At 42.7% G+C, this 20,898-nt stretch overlaps 1 long non-coding RNA gene across 1 annotated transcript in view; it reads left to right on the top strand.

Moving 5' to 3' along the window:
- Positions 1–785: 785 nt before the first annotated feature.
- Positions 786–20,898, top strand: part of LOC121929351 — a 72,878-nt gene continuing 52,765 nt past the window's right edge. Inside the window, exons 1-2 of the long non-coding RNA XR_006103658.1 lie at positions 786–877; positions 1,416–1,575. This is a non-coding gene — a long non-coding RNA (uncharacterized LOC121929351). The remainder of the gene's footprint in view (positions 878–1,415; positions 1,576–20,898) is intronic.

Raw genomic sequence — 20,898 nt, 5'->3', positions numbered from 1 at the left:
ACGAAATATTTTTCGGGTTACGAAATTTATTTCGGCGCGAAATTCAAATGCTGCAAAGTGCAGCTATAGGCTTTCCAGTGCTAACGGAAAAGTGTTTCGGGTTACGAAATTTTTGGGTTACGAAAGGAATGGCGGAACGAATTAATTTCGTAACCTGAGGCACCACTGTATTGGGTAAGTGAGTGATCATGTGGTTTCTATACCCATGAAGCTGGTTATCTCTGCTAGCAAATGTGTGTGTTCATACATACATAGACATATACATACATAGACCTGGGAAAATCCTGGCTTTATGCTTTTCTGTAAAGATTGCAATAATAACCCAGATTCTCCATTCATGTTCAGTGCTGAGAAGCTCTGGCATATACTGTAATGCAGAATGAAGACTAGCCTTGTTCCTAGGAATTCAAGATGTTCCTTCTGGCTTTTAGTACTGCACATTTTTCAATAAACAGAGAAGATGAAAAAGAGATGGTAGCCTAGGAGGTGTAGGGACACCTGGACAGGGTATGCTTTTCTCTGTAAGAGCAGCAGTATGCCAAGCTGGCATGACCCTGGAAGCTCACTGAGAGGCAGGCTGTTAGAGATAAAAGTAATCAATACATAAAAATCCCGCCCAGGCATGAAAGGTGACCTTGAGAGAAAATGAGGGAGAGGAGAGTTGTATGGAATGTGAAAGGAGAGACTGTTTATGGGCAAAGAGAGAATGCTCCTGGGAGGGGAGAAATGAATGAGGCGGAACCCATGTCCTCCACACATCTGCCTCTGTGCTTGCAGCATACACAGCAGTGCAAAGGGAGGGGGAATCCCATGGACAGGAGGAATCTCAAGGCTGAACAAGCAGAAGGAAGGACAAAAGTGCTGGACAGAGCAAAAGGTAGATAGTGGTTTTGGTGTTTGAGAGTGCTAGAAGCTATTTTCTGTTTGGCATTTGCAGAGAAGCTTTGCTTTGGCATTATGAAAGTGAGCCTATGATGGGACAAGATGCCTCTACACAGGTTCTTTTTAGAAGAGATGGTACTATTTTCGGTGCTTCTGATCTAACGTTACCTCCACCAGCTTGCCCTGCTGATTGTATTGGCCCCTTTTCTATAGACATAATGCACAGGGGCACAACTGAGGCACAACTGACAGCAAGAGGTGATTGGGGTTGATATGTTAGGTTTTGTTCTTATCTAGGGCAAAGAGATGTCAGGGTGAGTGGGTTTACAAGATTTGAAGGTATTCTCTTGGATATGCTCAGTGTTATTTAACAGGAAAGCATTTTAAACGTGTTTATTAGTTACATTTATACCCCAACTTTCCTAAGCAAGTCTGAAGCTGATGGAATTCTAAGATATGTGGTCTCCTAGAGGGATCCATGAGGCCTTCTTACCTCCTCTCTCTCTCTCTCTCTCTCTCTCTCTCTCAAATAGACCTGGAAAAAAGTGGCTTTGGTAATACTTATGACACAACAACACGTTCAACTCATAGCTGCTGCATCCCCCAAGGATGGTTAAGGAAACCTGTCAATGAGCTAGCAACTGCACTCATCCCCAGGGGCAAGACATGCAGCAATGGCTATTATACAACCAGGTATAATTCCATTTTCATTAACAAGTGTGGTTGAATGGGGGTCATATGGTAAAGCTCTCAAAAGCCCTAGCAGTGGTGACTTCTATTTTTCTGCCTTTTTTCTCCTTTGCCTCAGCAATCTTTGCAACAATGTCTCAGAGAGCCTTCTTGCATCTTGTATTTTCTGGGTGAATTATAGCCAGAGCCATCCAGATCTTTACCCAATACAGTACCACCAAAGGGCTATATGGGTCTTCCTGTTTTTCCACTACATTTTTTTCTTGAGAAATCTTATCATAACTTCTGAGTGCCCTCCCCTGTTTTCTAGTCCTTTTAAAAAAAGAATATTTCCTAAGTAATTATAATAAGCTCCCTGTTTTGCTTCTAGGAAGCCCCCATTTGTAATTCTGATGTGAAACCAGTAACTGCCATTTGGGTTCTACAAGAGAAAAAGGAGTCTTCCCTGGCCTAGGATGCAATTCAACATCCTCTCAGCATAGTATGAATATACGGATGCAAAGATGTGCTACACCAAGGACCTTACCGCACAGAAGCTCCATGGAACGGCCTGAGAACCGAATGGAAGGGACCTGGAACAAGTGTGGAACAAGTAGGGGACGCATTTTACCGCACACAGAAGTCCCTCACTTATTCGGTTCCTTTCCCATCCATTCCCATTCCGTTCTGAAAAATCATCTCCTCTATAACGGAATGGGAACAGAAGAGAGGGGAATGGAATGAGTGAGGGACTTCCTTGTGTGCAGTAAAATGCATCACCCTCTCATTCCGTTTCCTTCCTGGCCCCTTTTGGACCGTTCTCAGGCCGTCCCAGAAGCCCTGTGCAGTAAGGTTCCAACACTATGCAAACCTCATGTAGAACATTCTCAAGATGGACCAAGGACATTACCTTTTCATGTTTCCTTAACCCTGTTCCTTGTCACTGGTGGCACTGGGGTGAACTTTGAAAAGATGGCCATGGATTAGAGCAAGGGCATATTGGTGTTTTCTCAGCAAATCGGTTTCATACCAAACTCATCACAATTCACTCCCTATACTATGACCTCCCTTCAGAGGTTGAACCATTTGCTCTTGTTTGAGCTCAGGAGACTCAGTTCTGAATCCTATAAATTGATCCTGAGCACATTACATGCACTGAATCAAATGTTAATAAGTGGACTATTAAGTAAAGTCCCATTTACTCAATAAGTCTACTCCAGTTCAAAACTAGCAATAGGGTTCAGGGTTATTTTGCATATGCATCTTAAATTGACATTGAAATTGCATGGCAGGGGGTTGGACTAGATGGCCCTTGTGGTCTCTTCCAACTCTACGATTCTATGATTCTATGACAATTAGCACAAAAGAAATAATCACATGGGCTAGATAAGTACATTCTAATTGGAAATTCCCCTTTTTTATTCAAAATAATACCATTCACATCAAACACTCAACATCTTTAATGTGAGAGGCTCAAAAACACTCTGCTGTCATGTGTGAAATGATTCTAGTCTCAGTACTTTTATCTGTTGCTGATTGTAAGATCTTGGGAAAGTATATTTTCTGCTACCTCAAAGAATGTAGCTCAGTGATCTAGACTGATGGCTCAGTAGACTTATACCTGTTTGGTTCAGGGTTGGAACCCTGCTGTAGAGGATGATGAGACATGTTCCTAGCAGAGGACACATATTAGAGAGTGGATTACATCCATCAGGTCCAAGGCTCAATCCCTGCTGTATCTATTTGCATAAAAGACCTGAAATAGGACTATAAATATTTTTGCCTTGTTTGGAAGGTCACTGCAAGTCAGAATAGATAACATTGATTGCGCTAACAATCCAAGACAGCTTCACACATTCTGATTTAGCACTGAGAAAATAATGTTGTTCTTCTGTTACACAGATGCTCTCCTACTGAATATTAGGGCTGGCCCTACAATGGGACACAGTGAGACAGCTGCTTCAGGTGCAAGGTGTAATCAACAGCAAGACAAGAGCTCAGGAAATCTGGTGTTTGGCCTAAAAACAATAGCTACTGGCCGTGCTGGCTGGGGATTCTGGGATTCATAGTCCAAACAGTAACTTTCTCAAGCTGTGCAGTATGTACCCTTTCTGTTTCCACACCTTCTGAGCTGACCATGGTGGAATTGGTGTTTTTTTCTTGTTGTTCAGAGTCATCTGAACTGAATCTCCTTATTACAACATATGCCAAAGAATGTTTTTGAGGAAACTTCCCCTGATCAAGCAAGCAAACTGGAGGCAGAGAGAGAGAGAGAGAGAACAACACAGCACAACACAACACAACACAGGCTGCACTACTGTCATGTTGCTAAGAGCTGTTTCTGGTTTTTTTTCAAAGACTGGCCCTTTTTTTCAAACAACATGGGACAGCCTTCTCTATTGCCAGGCCAGCTCAAGGCTTGCCATCACATATGAGGCAGGCCTATAGAAAGCCCACCTCAAGTATGGTAAGAGCCCAACAGCATTTGGCATGTAATTTGAGACCATTTAGGGAAGTTGGTTTGTTGTGGCATCAGGCATGGCTGGTGCCTATTCATCCTGTCTTCACCAGACTAAAAATTATGGGATTTGAAACTGCTCTATCCCCAAAATAACATGTGCAACATAGATGGGCCCAAGATCCCTCTTTGGACAACTGGGCCCCAATCATTTGTACTGGTCCCACTCCCCAACAGCAATTGGAAATGAGCAGGTGCCTAATGGATGGGTGGAAGTAATACACTCGAGGAAAGAGGTACAATTTACATTAAGGTAGCATTCTTGGACTCATAATGTAAATCAGACTTACATAAAATGGGGAGGGGGGCAGTAGGGAAACCTCTCCCTTCCAGACAATAAAATTCCAGTTGCTCAGCCTTCACCATGCAGAGGAAACCGTTTCCAGATAAAGTCCCAAGATTGTAGTTTCTTCACACACACATATTTGTGCCACATATACCCTTCTAAGCAGACAAAGGAAAACTCTTCTTCAGATGGCAGGATTTCAGCTTCTTTATCCCTCTCAGACCAGATAAAGGAAACACCTTCCTCCAAACATTGAAAGCATCATGTTTCTTCCTCCTTCTCATGTTCCTCCATCTAAGCAGGCAAAAGAAACCCCTACCTTCCAACAATGTCAAGACTATGGTTACTTTCTCCACCTCCCCTCTCCTGCAAGCGGGCCAGATAAAAAAAACACCCAATCTAATCTGCTTCTCTTAATACCCCAATATAAATTGAGATAAACTCTGCTTCTGTTGATGTTGTTATTGTTTACTTAGCACAATTCATGCACAGCTGTGCAAGCATTTTTTTAAAAAAGAATGATGGTGGAATAATTAGCAGAAGCTTTTTAATAGGGAAATGAGAAATAAGCATGATTGTTTTGTTGGGTAACAAATAGAGCCTCAAGCAACATTTGAATGGTGTAGCCAAAAGAGGCAGTACCATTTCACCTTTTGTTACACAAGACTATTTCACATACAAAGACATCTTACTCCACTTATTATTTAACCATCTTGACACTAGCATACCTCACTCTCAACCCTACACCTATCAAAGGCAAATCAGAGATACAAAGAGCTTCATGGGAAAAAACACACATTCACACCCATAGTCAAATTGGAACAACAGAAAGTACAGCAATCAGTGGCCATCATCCATTCCTTTTCTGTCAAGGTCCTGCAAGGTTTGGACTTGGATGTCCAATGAGCTGAAATGAAACAAGCTGGAAATCCTGGCCAAATGAAAATCAATGAATTGATGGAAAAAATATGGATGAATTCACACCCATAGACCCATAGACCACTGAGGTGACCTAGCTAAAAATCCACAGGCTAAAGATGGCCTTTAAATGAGGCACAGTGGCCAACAAAGTTGAGGGCTGCCCACCTCCTTGCATTGTGGTGACTAGAATGATGTACTGGTAATGACTTTATTTATAGCACTGAGCTGGCTTATGGCAGCAGTCTGAATTTATGTGGCAGTATCTGGAGCATTATTACAACAGCTATCGCAGAAAATCAAGGAAACCAAGGAATTTCCTTACAAAAATTAAACAGAGTTTGTTTTAATGCTGATATAAATGGATGTTCAGGATCAGAGTATTTTCATACAGGAGACGGGGTTTTCCTTACTTCAGTCATGCTTTAATATACAGTCAGCCCTCTGTTTTCACAGGGGATCAGTTCCGGACCACCACCACCCCGAAAATTGAATTTTGCACATATTCAAGCCTCATAGGTTTGAATGGGAGCACATGCCTGTGAGTGCATGTCTCGGGCATGTGCCCCATTTTAATCCCCTCCGTTTGCTTATTGCGGGTAAGTGAGGGTCACAGATTTAAAGTATGCGCAAACAGCAGAACAACTGTAAATATGAAAACTAAAGCAAAACACCTACCTTGACCACAATGCTCATTTATATTACAAATGTCTTCCTACCACACCCAGTTTTACTCGAACAACAGATTTTACATAAATAATGTTCAAGGGGCCCAGGAAGAAAAAAAACCTCACCCATTAAAATAATCAAAGTTCTTCAAGGTTAGTTTACCATTTTGAAATGACTGTGTATGTGTGTCTTCAAGTTCCCTGTCAACTTATGGCAACCCCATGAATTCCATAAGATTTTCTTAGGCAAGTAATACTAAAAGGTGGCCAATTCTGCCAGTTCCTTCCTCGAAAATATAGTCTACAGCACCTGGTATTTGTTGGCAGTCTAACCAGAACTGACCCTGCTTCCGAGATCAACAGAATATCATGTTTTTAGTGTATTTAAATCCTGAAAATGAAACCACAGCCCCTGAAATCACAGTACTGTATCAGTCATAATTTCTACATGAGGAGGTTTTACTGTCTGTCATCTAAGAGTTAGAAAAAAAGGCATCAGTCAACCTATTGCACCTCTGCCTGGCATGTCCTCATGGATGCAGTCAAAAGCAACACAGCATGTGGCCTGAACCATCTGCTGAAAGAGTCACAGCTTTCCATAGCAATTCCTGCGAGGACAGCAACTATGGCAAGAACTACTGGGACTGAGACCGAATGTATTCAAGAATACTAGCTGAGTGACATCATATTTTATATCCTCTGTAGAGCTCACAGGGATATAAGGAGCATCATGTAGAGGTCATTTTGACACTGTGGACTGGGGTGGCTCCAGATATTGTGCTGCCTAAGGCAAAGGATAAGCAGTCGCTTCTTTTCTCTCTTCCACATATAGAAGCTGACTAGATTGTCAGCTTAATTCAACACTGACAGTGGGAGAATATGTCCTCTACTGAATCTGAAGATAGCAGCCTATTATGCAGGGCATAAACAGAATTACTTTTATGAAGAATGAATATAATGTCATACTGAAGCCAACTATAAGTTCAGGCAATGCTCTAAGGTCTCCCCCATCCCAACATCTGCCACCTGAGGCAGTTGCCGCACTCTGCCCAATGATGGGGGGCAGTGGTGCTCTGGTCTCATAATTAATTTGGTATTCATTGCAAGATATTCATTTCATGTTGGAGTTTCATGTTTTGTAAAAAGATATTCTGGGATATGGATGATGGGCTCTAACCCCATCCTACAATGTCAGAATCCAATCCAAATCTCAAGTGCCACCCCAAGCATCTATAAGTCACAGATGGGAAAACCTTAATGAAGTTCCTGCTACAGGGAGGAGAGTTCCTGCCACAGAGAGAAGAGGGAGAGAAGTAGCTGGGTGACCATTTTTGAGTGGTGAGTGTTTAAATTTTTTAAAAACCTTTAGGAGAGTGTGCTTGTTGCTGAGGGGATGGAGCTAGCAGACTAGCTCTATATAACTCCTTCCAGAGCTGTGCATGCGATTTTTTTTCCCTCATCCAAAGAGAACTACATCAGAGGCTGAGTTGATTGAACTCACTGCCAGAGTTTGGTGAAAAGACCACGTCATCAGGGCCTTAACATTGGTGTTTACCAGAGGATTTTCTGAGGAGGAAACCCACAATCCTGTTTCAGTAATTACTTAAGACTTCTCAGTATGGACAATGACGGAACTGCTGCAGTCACCTGCAACACCTGTGGGATGTTTGCCTTCTTGCCTACAGATGTGGAGAAGAGAACTTCATATGCACCAAGTGCAAATTGGTAGCACTCTTGGAGGAGAAAGTACAGCAGCTAGAGTCCAGAGTAGCTACATTTCAGCATATTAGGGAGCAAGAGGATTTCTTGGACAGAACGGAAGCAGCAGTCTTGGATGGCAACCACACAGAGGAAGTTGCTGGGGCAAATGAGGTCACTTCACATACACAGGAAGCAGACAGCTGGAGGAATGTCGCACAGAGAACTAAGCCAACAGAGGGAAGAGCCGCTGCTAAGCCTCGGAGCAGGCATGTGGTTGTTGTGGGGGACTCCTTGCTGAGGGGTACAGAAGAAGTGATTTGTAGGCCTGACAAGATGTCTCGAGAGGTGTGTTGTCTCCCTGGGGCAAAGATCTATGATGTGACAGACAGGCTGACAAGACTGCTCAAGCCTACTGACCAATACCCCTTCCTTTTGGTCCATGTGGGAACCAATGATATTGCAAGACACAGCCTTCAGAACATCAGAAGGGATTATGAGGCTCTTGGTAGGAAACTGAAAGAAATGGATGCACAAGTTGTCATCTCGTCTCTTCTTTCACTTGAAGTTCATGGTCCAGGAAGGGAGAGGAAAATAGGAGATGTAAACAACTGACTCCGCAGATGGTGCCACTGAGAACGATTTGGATTTTTTTATCATGGGCTGCGGTTCAAGGGGGGGGGGCTTCTGGCAAAGGATGGGTTGCATCTCATGCCAGTTGGAAGAAATGTTTTTGCCAACAGTCTCAAGAATTTGATCAGGAGGGCTTTAAACTGACTTCCTTGGGGGAGGGAAACAATATTAAGGAAGGCGAAAGGGATGGAGAAAGTCAAACTGACATAGAAGAAACAAGAGAAATAGTGCAAGGACCCAGCAGTGGTATGCAAAAAAACTTGCACAGGCAGCAAGTAAAGAGGACCCATGGTCTGCGATGTCTCTACACTAATGCACAGAGCATGGGAAATAAGCAAGATGAACTCCAACTCCTAGTACAACAAAGCAAATATGATATAATAGGCATCACTGAAACCTGGTGGGATGAGTCTCAGAACTGGAATTTAGAAATAAAGGGGTATAACCTTTTAAAGAGAAATAGGCCAAAAAGGAAAGGAGGAGGAATAGCACTATATGTCAGAGATATTTACACCAGTGAAGAGATCAAGGACATCAGTACTGGAAGCCAGGTGGAGAGCATCTGGATAAAAATTAAAGATGAGGGAAACCACAAGGATGTTATGGTGGGAGTCTACTACAGACCCCCCAGTCAGATGGTGGAACTTGATCACGCCTTTCTAGAACAGATGACCACACACTCAGAAAGGAGAGGTGTAGTAGGGATGGGTGACTTCAACTATCCTGATATTTGCTGGAAATTAAACTCAGCCAAATCCTCAAGCTCTAGCAAATTCCTCACTTGCCTCAAAGACAATTTCATTGTCCAAAAGGTAGAAGAGGCAACAAGGGGGTCAGGTATTCTAGATCTGATCCTAACCAACAAGCATGACTTGGTTAAATGGGGTGCAAGTGGTGGGATCATTAGGTGGAAGTGACCATGTTCTCCGGGAGTTTGTTATACAGTGGAAAGGAGAAGCCAGGCATAGTCAGACACACATTCTAGACTTTAGGAGAGCTGATTTCAGTAAACGTAGAGAAATACTGGGGGTGATCCCATGGTCAGGAATACTAAAAGAGAAGGGAGTTCAAGATGGATGGGAGTTTATCAAAAGGGAAATACTGAAGGCACAATTTCAAACAGTTCCAGTGAGGAAGAAAAATGAGAGATGTCTCAAGAAACCAGGATGGATGACTAAGGAACTTAAAACTGAACTAACTTTTAAATGGAACGTGTATCAGAAATGGGAAAATCACCAAAGGGGATTTCAGACAAATAGCTACCCTGTGTAGGGGTAAAGTCAGAAAAGCTAAAGTGCAGAATGAACTCAGGCTTCTTAGAGAGGTTAAGAACAATAAAAAGGGCTTTTTTGGATATGTCTGCAGCAAAAAGAAGAAAAAGGAAATAGTAGGGCCACTGTGTGGAGAAGATGGCAAAATGCTAACAGGGGACAGAGAAAAGGCAGAATTACTCAACACCTTCTTTGCCTCAGTCTTCTCAGAAAAGGAAAAGGGTGCTCAAACTGAGGATAATGGAGCAGAGGACAGAATAGGGGAATTTCAGCACAGAATATGCAAAGACATAGTACAGGAGTATCTTGTTAATCTAAGGCACGTTATAGAGCGCCGAAAAGCGGCACTCTGCCTGCGCCGTCATTAGCTGCACCGAGAAGCCCCAGCGGCCAAACTGCGAGGCTTCCCGGCACAGCTAAAAAGAAGCTCCAATATGGTGCTTCTTCTTGCGTCGCAGAAATGACACGACGAGGTGCCAATGGCGCACTCGACGCGTCATTTTTGCGACACTACATGCGGATGCTAAGTGTCCGGCATGTAAAAATGGCCATGCCCGTGTGTATAGGGTGCAGCCATTTTAACGCCCCCGTCACGTGCTAGAGGTTAGGCCGGTATGGACGCTAGGTCCTCGGCCAACCTCTAGCACAGGACAGGGGCACCACAAAGGCCCATGTAGAACGGGCCCAAATGAATTTAAGTCTCCAGGACCAGATGAACTACATCCAAGGGTATTAAAAGAACTGGCAGATGTAATATCGGAGCTATTGGCAATAATCTTTGAGAACTCCTGGAGAACAGAAGAAGTCCCAGCGGACTGGAGGAGGGCAAACGTCATCCCCATCTTCAAAAAGAGAAAAAAGAGGATCCCAACAATTATCGTCCAGTTAGTCTGACATCAATACCAGGAAAGATTCTAGAGCAGATCATTAAACAGAGAAGATTTAGGAGGCAATTCCATAATCACAAAGAGTCAACATGGGCTTCAGAGAAATAAGTCATGCCAGACATTTTCTTTGATAAAATTACCAGCTTGGTAGATGAAGTGAATGTTGTGGACATAATATTTCAGTAAGGCCTTTGACAAAGTTTCCCGTGACATTCTTGCAAACAAGCTTGTAAAATGTGGGCTAGACAAGGTGACTGTTACATGGATTTGTAATTGGTTGACCGGCCGAACCCAAAGGGTGCTCAACAATGGCTTCTTTTCATCCTGGAGAGAAGTGATCAGTAGGGTCCCACAGGGCTCTGTCCTGGGGCAAGTGCTATTCAACGTCTTTATCAATGACTTGGATGACAGAATTGGGGGCATACTTATCAAATTTGCAGATGACACCAAATTAGAAGGAATAACTAATACTCCAGAGGACAGGATCAAAATTCAAAATGACCTGAATAGAGTAGAAAGCTGGGCCAAAGCTAACAAAGTGAAATCCAACACAGAGAAATGTAAGGTACTGCACTTAGGGCGGAAAAATGAAATACACAGATATAGGATGGGGGACACCTGGCTGAATGAGACTACATGTGAAAGGGATCTAGAAGTCCAAGTAGACCACAAGATGAACATGAGTCAACTGTGATGCGGCAGCTAAAAAGGTCAATGCAATTTTAGGCTTCATCAATAAAAGTATAGTGTCTAGATCAAGAGACGTAATAGTGCCACTGTGTTCTGCTTTGGTCAGGCCTCACCTAGAATGTTGTGTCCAGTTCTGGGCACCACAATTCAAAAAGGTCATTGAGAAACTGGAGTGTGTCCAAAGGAGGGCAACTAAAATGGCGAAGGGTCTGGAAACCATGTCCTATGAGGAATGACTTAGGGAGCTGGGGATGCTTAGCCTGGAGAAGAGAAGGTTAAGAGGTGATATAATAGCCCTGTTTAAATATTTGAAGGGATGTCATATTAAGGAAGGAACAAGCTTATTTTCTGTTGCTCCAGAGAACAGGACTCGGAGCAATAGATGCAAGCTTCAGGAAAAGAGATTCCACCTCAACATTAGGAGGAACTTCCTGACAGTAAGAGCTGTTCGACAGTGGAATACACTCCCGTGGAGTGGAGTGAATTCTCCCTCCTTGGAGGTCTTTAAACAGAGGCTGGATGGCCATCTGTCGGAGATGCTTTGATTGACATTTCTTGTATGGGCCAGTTGCCATCTTTCTGTCTAACAACTTCATTAGCTTATTGAGAGGTAGCAGGGCTAGGAAGAACCCTGTACATGCTCCTGAATTTGTACAAAGATACAGGTAATAATCCTTATTATAACCTTGCAATATAGTGTAGTCCAGTTTTTCCATGTAGTTCATTCTTTAGACTGGTATATTAAACTACCTCCTGGCACTATAGAAAAACACAGTAAACTCTCCAAATATCCTCTGACATTAACTGTTGCAAAACTTTGCTATATACAGAACATACGCTCCCAACTGTCCTGATAGGCACAGTCCCAGTTAATCTTCTTTCTGCCCACTTTTTCAGCTCCTTTTAAGTGTCCCATTTTACCTCTCCTTCTCCCACTTTACTCCTTCATCCGCATTTTGCTTCAGTTGGTGAAAACTGAGTTCAAAATGCAAAAATAGTTTGCATTCTTTTAACTCTGGGGGAAAGGAGAGGAAAAAACAGCAACTTCACCTTCCCAGTAGGTTCAACCAAAAGCAAACTACTACAGCCTCTCCTAGCTTGTGTGTTCTTCGTTATTAATGACTTTTGCCAATTTGACCACACATGGCTTGGCCACATGCATCCCAGTTTTTATCTGTGAAATGTGGGACGGTAGACAGAAATGAAGTAATATCAGGGTGGTGTAGTGGTTTGAGAGTTGGACTACAATTCTGGAGACCAGGATTCAATTCCCTGCTTGGCCAAGGAAATCCACTGGGCAAGTCACACTCTCTCAGCCTCAGGAAGGCAAAAGCAAATCCCCTCTGAACAAATCTTGCCAAAAGAGGGTCCTAAATTATCACCTTAGGGTCGGCATAAGTCCGAAACAACTTAAACACACATAACATATGCACTATAAGCAGAAAGGAATTTGAAAGCACATAGATCTGGGCCAGCAACATTTAGAAGATTACCATGCTGTTCTGCTCCCCCTCCCCAATTTTTTTGTCCTGAAAGTAATAAGTCGCACCCAGAGAATGGCTCTTTCTTTAAGACCAAACCAGCTTTGCTTTCCCCTTTTGTCCCCTCCAAGTTTTGAAGGAAAAAAATCCCAGTGACTAAAACAGACCTAGTCACCCTCACCACCCAGCAAGATTTATTCAAATGAAATTTATCATTGTCTTCCTGTTAGGCTGAGAGAGTATGACTTGCTCAAGGTCATACAGTGGATTTCTATGGCTGAATGGGGATTTGAACTCTCCTGGAGTCTTACTTCAACATTCAGACCATCAATGCCACACTGGCTCGCATGCTATGAAATGCTGTTGAAGAAAATCTGGGAAAATCTGTAAGGGGAAATTATACCAAGAAATGGGGATATAGCAATAGCAGCAGCTTCATTTATATACTTCTTCATACCATACTGAGCAGTCTCTAATTGGGTTACAACTGTAAGCTAATTGCCCCCATCAAGCTGGGTACTCATTTTAGTGTCCTCAGAAGGATGCCAGGCTGAGTCACCACTGAGCCCCTGGCTGGAATTGAACTCACAACATTTTGATTTGTGAGTGAGTGGCTGCAGTACTGGCGTTTAACCACTGTGCCAATAGGGCTCCTATCAGTTTTCTTTTCTCTCTCCATTTTTTTAAAAAAAGTCAAATTCTTAACATCTTAATAATGATAAAATTCATCAAAAATGAGATGAAATTAATCTGTCTCACTAATCTGTACTGGCAAATTCAACATATGTAGCTATGCTCAACATGGAGAGATCATTTAAGTAGCATACCCTAGGCAACTATATTTGATGCTTAAGGTATCATCTCCAGGGTCCTTCTCCTGTGACTTCAGAAGGACCTGTCACTGGTTCTCAAGCTCTGGCACTGAAATATCAGGGCCTGGGATAGTCCTGACCTGGCAACCTTGAAGAACTGCTGTTCTACTTTATATATACAGGTTGGATATCCCTTATCTGAAATTCTTGAGACGAGAAGTGTTTTGGATTTGGATCATCCTTCCCCCCCCCCCCAATTTTGGACTATTTGCATATACTTAATGCATGTACTTAATCTTGAAGATGGGACCCTAATCTAAACTCATTTATGTTTCATATACACCTTATACACATAACCTGAATTTAATTTTATAAAAAAAATTAAATACTTTTGAGTATGAAACAAAGTTTGTGTACACTGAACCAGCAGAAAGCAAAGGTGTCACTATCTTGGCCACATATTTCAAATTTTGGACATTTCGGATTTTCAGATAAGAAGTACCCAGCCTGTGTCAATACACTGTACTTCTGGTCTTTCTAAATTTCAGCTTGCTTTGATCAGTATATGGAAGAGTATCAATAAATAAGTACAATGTCTAATAGAAACAATGCAGAAGCAATACAATTGTCTTTTAGATGCATTCTCGTTTTTTGAAAAGAGAGGGGGCAATTTTGTATTAGGTAACTTTTAGACTGCAACTCCAAGAATCTCACAGTATACAAATTCCACTTCACATTGGAGAGGTACAGACCGCCCCAAAAGGGCAGTCTGTCAGCACCTTGTTTTGCAGTGCGAAGAAGCCGCAGCGGACAAACCGCGCAGCTTCCTCACATGGCAAAAAAGAACCTGCAAAAAACAGGTTCTTTCTGCGGCGCCATTGTGACACCACAGTGCACCAATGGCGCACCCACGGCATCACAAGGGGGCATGACGTGCAGACGCTAAGCATCCGTCATGTCAAAATGGTGGCGCCCGTGTGTACAGGGCACCACCATTTTGACGCCCTTGTCACATGCTAGGGGTGAGGCACATATGGGCAGTGCGCCCTCAGCCAACCCCTAGTACATGACAACGGCACACTATAGGCCTGTCTGTCCAGGGCCATCATCTTAGATGCATAGACCTTCAACTTAAGTCTCAAACTTTATCTTTTGTATCAGCCTCCTGAGATTCTCAACTCTTTTCTGGATTGCCACACACAAAAGGAATAAATACTTTATATGTACGTAAGTCTTTACTATGCCTTCTCAAAGCAAGAAGCTGATTTTAAAGACACCCCCCTTCCAACAAAAGGTATTTTTGCAGCCAAAGCATGACTTGAACTTGAGTCTCTAAATGGGAAAGGAGCACAGAGAAATGCCAGCAGCAGAGCTTGCCTTTACTTCATCACATTGTGTTTTTCTGTGTTGCTTTGCAATCCAGAATACAGGTGCATTTTTCTGAACTGGGCCCCAGAGGACTGTCCTGCAGTTCAGGCAGAGTTTCAATTTATACCACCTGCAACCTGCAAATAATCCATAAAGCTTCTGCTGGGAAACAGAAAAATAAGCTGGAGAGGCAAACACAAACAGCTATTGCGTGCATCAACTGGCAGGAGTCTGGCAGGCTTGCTTCTCTTACAAATCCCTGGGTAGCATGAGATCCTCATGGTTGTCACATTGCTGGCTTCTCAAAATGCTTACCAGCCTTTCTTTAAAATCCTTTGCCTGAGTTCAAACATAGTTTTAGCTAGCAATACACTCAGACACTTCTTGCAAAGAAGCTTTTTTATTTTTTTAAAAAAAGCTATATTATTATATAGCTTTATATAACAAAGCTGTATTTTAAAAACCTATATTAAAAAATAACCCAAAGAAAGCTTCTAGCCCCAATGAATGCAAATGTAGACTTGCACTTGAGTCTCTAAATGTGAAAAGAGCAAAGAGAGAGTGCACAGTATAGTTGCCTTCTCTTCTTCAATGCTAGGTAGAAGAAAAATAAATTATGTAAAATAAATAAATGAGCACAAATTTGTTTAATACCTAGAAAGCATGAAGATCACATAATTTTGCTTTTCTTGTCATCAGCTTCTTATTTTTAGTGTGCAGAATACAAAGCAACTAATGCACTACAATTGAACAACTGCAGCATACACTTCAAGCCATGGGAAACATGATAGTTTTAACAGCTAGTCTTCTCAGTAGTGATGTCCAGGTTTTGGAATGCTGTCTCCATAGCAGTATGATTGGCACTGATATTACTATCATTCAAGCCCTAGGTTAAATCATTTGCAAAAGCATAGCACTCTGCTCAGCTGTTTTACTGCATAGCATTTTACACACCTCTTGTATAACACAAACAGCCACCTAGTTGATATCTTATTCTGAGGAGCTACCTCAGATAGGCAATAATCCCATAAAAATTGTCTAAATTTTATTCTGAAAATATTTCTAGCTGGTGTTGCTTTGCCAGATGTGCCCTGGTTTTTCATCTGTGAAGTCATGTCTGATTATAGGGGGTGGTGCTAATCTCAATTTTTAAACTGAAGAACCAGAGTTGTCAAAGATGACTCTGTGATCATATGCCAGCATGACAGCACAGAATGCTCTTACCATCCAACCAAAGTGGTACCTATTTATCTACTTTCACTTGTACATACTTTTGAACTGCTATGTTGATAGAAGCTTGAGCTCTGTCACATGGCACTTGGGCTTTGAACTGTCAACCTGCCAATCTTGCAATTGTCAGAGTCAGCATCTTAACCACTGAGCCACAGTGTCCCCAGGCATGAGTGCTACTGATTGCTACTTCCTACCATTTTGCCAGTATTCTTGACAGTCCTGTCACTTTCTCCTCATCATTGGAAACATGGCCATTTCTCACCATACTTCCAGCTTCCTTGGCAATACTGCACCTTCCCACCACTCTTCCGGTGCCCTCGGCAAGATTGCCACTTCCTGCCACACTCCCACCACCTTGGTAAGATGCACCGCCACCTGAGGATGTGGTAACTATGATGTGTCCACACTGCCCAGAAAGAGAAAGAAACAACACTTTCTGGTTGATCTTTGGGTATAGCCATGGCAATGCCATCCACCCCTCAACATGCAAACATGCAAAACAGACAAGGTGGCAGTGCCATCCAGGATGTGAGCCCCAATAGTAAAGGCAACAATCAATCAAGCAATATCTCAGGCAGTGGTCAGAATTTGCCCTCTCCCTGCCTCCTTCTATCATTCCCATTCATCCCCCCCCCCCCCCCCCCCCCCCCCCCCTTCTTTTCCCCCTCCCCCCCCCCCCCCCCCGCTGCCTTGTTGAGTGCTTGTTCAGCAATACCTGTCTGGAGGGACTCACCTCCATAACCTTCAGGCTATAAGGCAGGCTATAAATAAATATGTGATTTGCCCAATGTGACCCTCTAGGTTTTTATGGCCAGGCAGGGATTCCAACCCTTGTGTCTCAGTGTCCTAGGCATTACATGTGGCACACAGAAGTTATATTACAAAGAAATGCTATGTGAATTTACTTGAAAATAAGTTTTATTTGCAAAATGTCCTTTCAGAATAGCACAGAACTGTCCAACAACAGATTACCAACAACTCCCAGATTCCCTCAGTGAGGATGAAGGATTCGGTGGGCTGTAGTCCAAAACCTTGAAGTTGGCAAGGTCTGGTATACAGTTCTGGCAGTCCTTGGAGCTTGCTAGGATTCAACATCTTCTGTCCAAATCATCCATACTGACAAGTGCTGAATGATTAGATGATACCTTTTCCTATTCTGAATAATTTTGATTCTCTGTAGCTTGGAAGCTGAAGGCAGAGGAAGGGACAGATCAAAAGTTGCAGCTCTTTCATTAGTCAATAAGTTAATTAGTTAATAAGCAGTGGGGCCAGAATATGACAGGCATAGTGTTAAAAATATAGGCCTTTGTTGATTGCTCTGTTCCTGTATTAGGATGTAACACAGGCCACAACATTATAATGGTTTAAAGGTTTTCAGTCATTACTGTTCATCACTATGACATCTTCGGCTGCCTGAACATCAGAGTAATTCATCTCAGAGGCTACAACTGATGGAACTGCTGCCACCAGATGATGACATGGTCACTAAAGAGCCAGTCTCTCCACAAGCAACTTCACAGTGATGCTGGACAGGTTTAGTGACACAATCATACATCATGCTATTCTCAGCTGAGGATCTCCACACAGTGAATGAGGCCCAGCTCTACAAGGCATTGCTCTGCTGTTTCTTGATCCACTGCAGTACCAACCTTAAGAAAATAAGGGCGCTGGATGGATCAAAAAGAGGTCTAAGTGATCCAAGATTCTGTCCACATAGCAACCAACCAAATGTTTATGAGAGGCCCAAAATCAGGACATGAACAAAACCATATCCTACATCTGATGTTCCACATCACTTCATATGACAGAAATATTCTGCCTGTTTAGTAGCCATTGTTGACTCCGTGTGTGTGTGTGTGTGTGTGTGTGTGTGTGTGTGTGACACCATTGCTCCTGAGACAGCTGCATTTTGGCAAAAATGGGTTGCAGCATTCATCTGTATCGCCTTAAAATGCTGAAAAGATGATGTGAATGGGATGAGGCTCAGTGAGAAGAGCAAAGAGAAGCCCAAGGGTTTTTTTAATTAAATTTCAATTTTTAATTTTTATTTTTAAAAAAAATTAATTAAAAAAAATCACATTTTACCAATTTTTCAATTTAACCATTGAAAACTATAAACATGTAAACACATTTATTCTGTGTGTATGATATAATTTAAGAGTATAAATTTAATTTTGCTAGTTCTTTATGTCATAACTATTTCCATGACATCTGGTGATATATGGGAATTATGATTTATAAGTAAATTATTGCAAAAACATTACTAAGGATTCTGTATGGTGTGGCATAAGGGGAGGTCAATGTGGGGGCTGACACTATGAGTTACTACACCAGATGACACCAACTCTAGTGACACCACTGGTTGATCCTAACCTCCATTAATTTAGCTGATCTCCTTTCAAAACTGTCCAAGGCGGATTACTGCCCGCCCGTTTGGTATCGGGCCTCAGTGTCCAGAGCGGCAGCCGCTGAGGCCCCGATCCGCCGCTTTTCAGGCTGTGGGGAAGCGGCAAAAGGCCCCTTCCCCACAGCCTGGAAAGGGGTGTCCTTGGGGCTTCAAGGCCCCTTTCTCCTTTGGTCCGCTGGGAAGGCTGCGCCCAGCGGACCAAACCAGGAAGGAGCTCCAAAACGGAGCTCCTTCCTGCTCCGCGCTAAGGGCACACTAAGCACCCTGGCGCGGAGCGAGGACATCACATCTGCGCCGCCCCATACAGAGGCGGCGCGGTCATGATGTCATCATGGTGGCAGCCATGTGGAACAGCCACTGCCATTTTGTGCGTGCGGAGCACGCACTAGGGTTAGGCGGTGTGGAAGCACCACCCCTTTCTAACCCTAGTACGCGCTCCACGCGTACTTTCTGGCCCGTTTGTAACGGGCCCAAGTTTTTAAAAAGATGTAGGGACAGTCATCACTACATCTTGTGTAATCAGATTCTACAGTTTAACTACAAGCTGTGTGAACAATTGCTTTTATCTGTCCTGAAGCTCCCACATTCACCTTAACATGATGATCTCTGTCTCTAACAGTATAAGGGAGAATCCCTATCTCCTTGGTTGTCACAACAATAAAAATGAAAATAGCTGGTGGCTAAATTGTAAGAAATCATGAGGATTATATGGAGGGTAGCCAGGTGCCCTGCATTAGAGAAGACAGTCCTCCTTTTGAAGATCTGCCAGAATACATCCTTTGTATTCTATATCCGCAGGGGCCTCCAGTCTAAATCCAGTTTAAATTAAGAAGTGGTAGCAAAAGCTTTGAAGTCATCATCAACAATTAGCACCTGAACAATAGATTTAGCAGGTACATGAGACAATGTGGCCTTAGTCTTCCCCATCCAATACATTATGAAATGCACTCAGTTTTTAGTTCAATGGTAGCTGTTCTTCCTAAACAAATATGCAAATTTTATAGAAATCTGACTCATAGTTTTAGTGATCTATTAAATGGATCCATTAGTGATCACCTTAGTCATATGTACCCTTCCAGTCTCCCACCCAGATGATTAAGTTAAGAAATCGCCAAAGTGACCAGTCAAAGGCGGGATACAAACCGCCGCCGCCGTTTGCTCCGCGCGGGAGCCGCAGCAGCCAAACCGCGCGGCTCCTGCGCGGAGCAAAAAAGAAGCTCCATTTCGGAGCTTCTTCTTGCGGCGCACTGATGACATCGCAAAGCGCCGCCAGCGCATTCGCGACGTCATAGGCGTCGCGACATGTCTGGACGCTATGCGTCCAGTACGTAAAGATGGCGGCGCCCATGTAGAAGGGGCGCCGCCATCTTGTACGTATAGGATACGTACTAGGGTTAGGGGGGTGCGGAAGCACTGTCCCTTCCTAACCCTAGTACGTATCCTATGCGTACTATATGGCGGTTTGTATCCCGCCAAAGTATCATAACACCATGTTTTAACCTTTCTGAAGCCAGAATTATAGCCACAACTTTGTATATTGGTCTAAGAGTAATATGAATATTAATTCATATTCATATTAATTCTGATTCACCTTACATGGTTGTTGTAAGAATAGCATCTAAATAATGAATGTCAAGTGTCTTGAATCCTTAAAAGTGTTATACAGATGGACTTCATTTATCATTAGTGTTGCTGTCATTGTTAAAAGAATTTTAAAGAAACTTTCAAATTAAAACTACTTCCTGTGTACATATACAGCGTTGCTTTTAAGGCCATGTCATGGAACATGGTTGTCAATTTTGTGGCCCTCCAGTTGTTTTAGACTACAGCTCCCATCAGCTCTCCTCTTTGGCTATGCTTTCCAGAGTTCATGGGAAGTGCAACAACATCTGGAGGGCTGTAAGTTGCCCAGACTTGCCATGAATGAACTTTTGGGGAACAATGTTTAATTAATATTTCTCCATAGCAAATCAAGCCAAACAATTTTGTATTCCAACCAAATAATTGTGAGTTTCCATCACTAATCTTCAAGAACCACACATTTCAAATCATTTTCACAATATACACACACTAATTATTATAACACAGATTCAGAGTTGTTCATCTTATTGGAAAGTGTGAGACAAGGCACACTGTTGTGGTTTTTTTTTTTATTTTTAATTCTAGGTATCTACTTTGACTAAGTTAAAATTAAAGGCACAGGCATCTTGGTCTCAGGGGGCAATTCTAGTTGATAAGATTTTTATGAAAAGGATTCCCCAAAGGTAGGACAACATGTGGGCTGTGAATAATTATCCCACATTTTAATTTGGGTAATTACTTTCCACCTACCTAACATTCTCCAGGTGCTGTCAGCAGAAGACAGCACACTTTTCATCATTTATTTAAATCAGCATTGAATAATGGCTACATTCCACCCCAGACTTGTGTTTCCATGGGGAATGAGTAATTTATAAGAAAGGTGTTGGGACATATCA

Source organism: Sceloporus undulatus, chromosome 4, assembly GCF_019175285.1.
Source record: "Sceloporus undulatus isolate JIND9_A2432 ecotype Alabama chromosome 4, SceUnd_v1.1, whole genome shotgun sequence".
Taxonomy (NCBI): domain Eukaryota; kingdom Metazoa; phylum Chordata; class Lepidosauria; order Squamata; family Phrynosomatidae; genus Sceloporus; species Sceloporus undulatus.
Note: the sequence above shows the minus strand (reverse complement) of the source record. Positions and strands in the feature narration are given on the sequence as shown.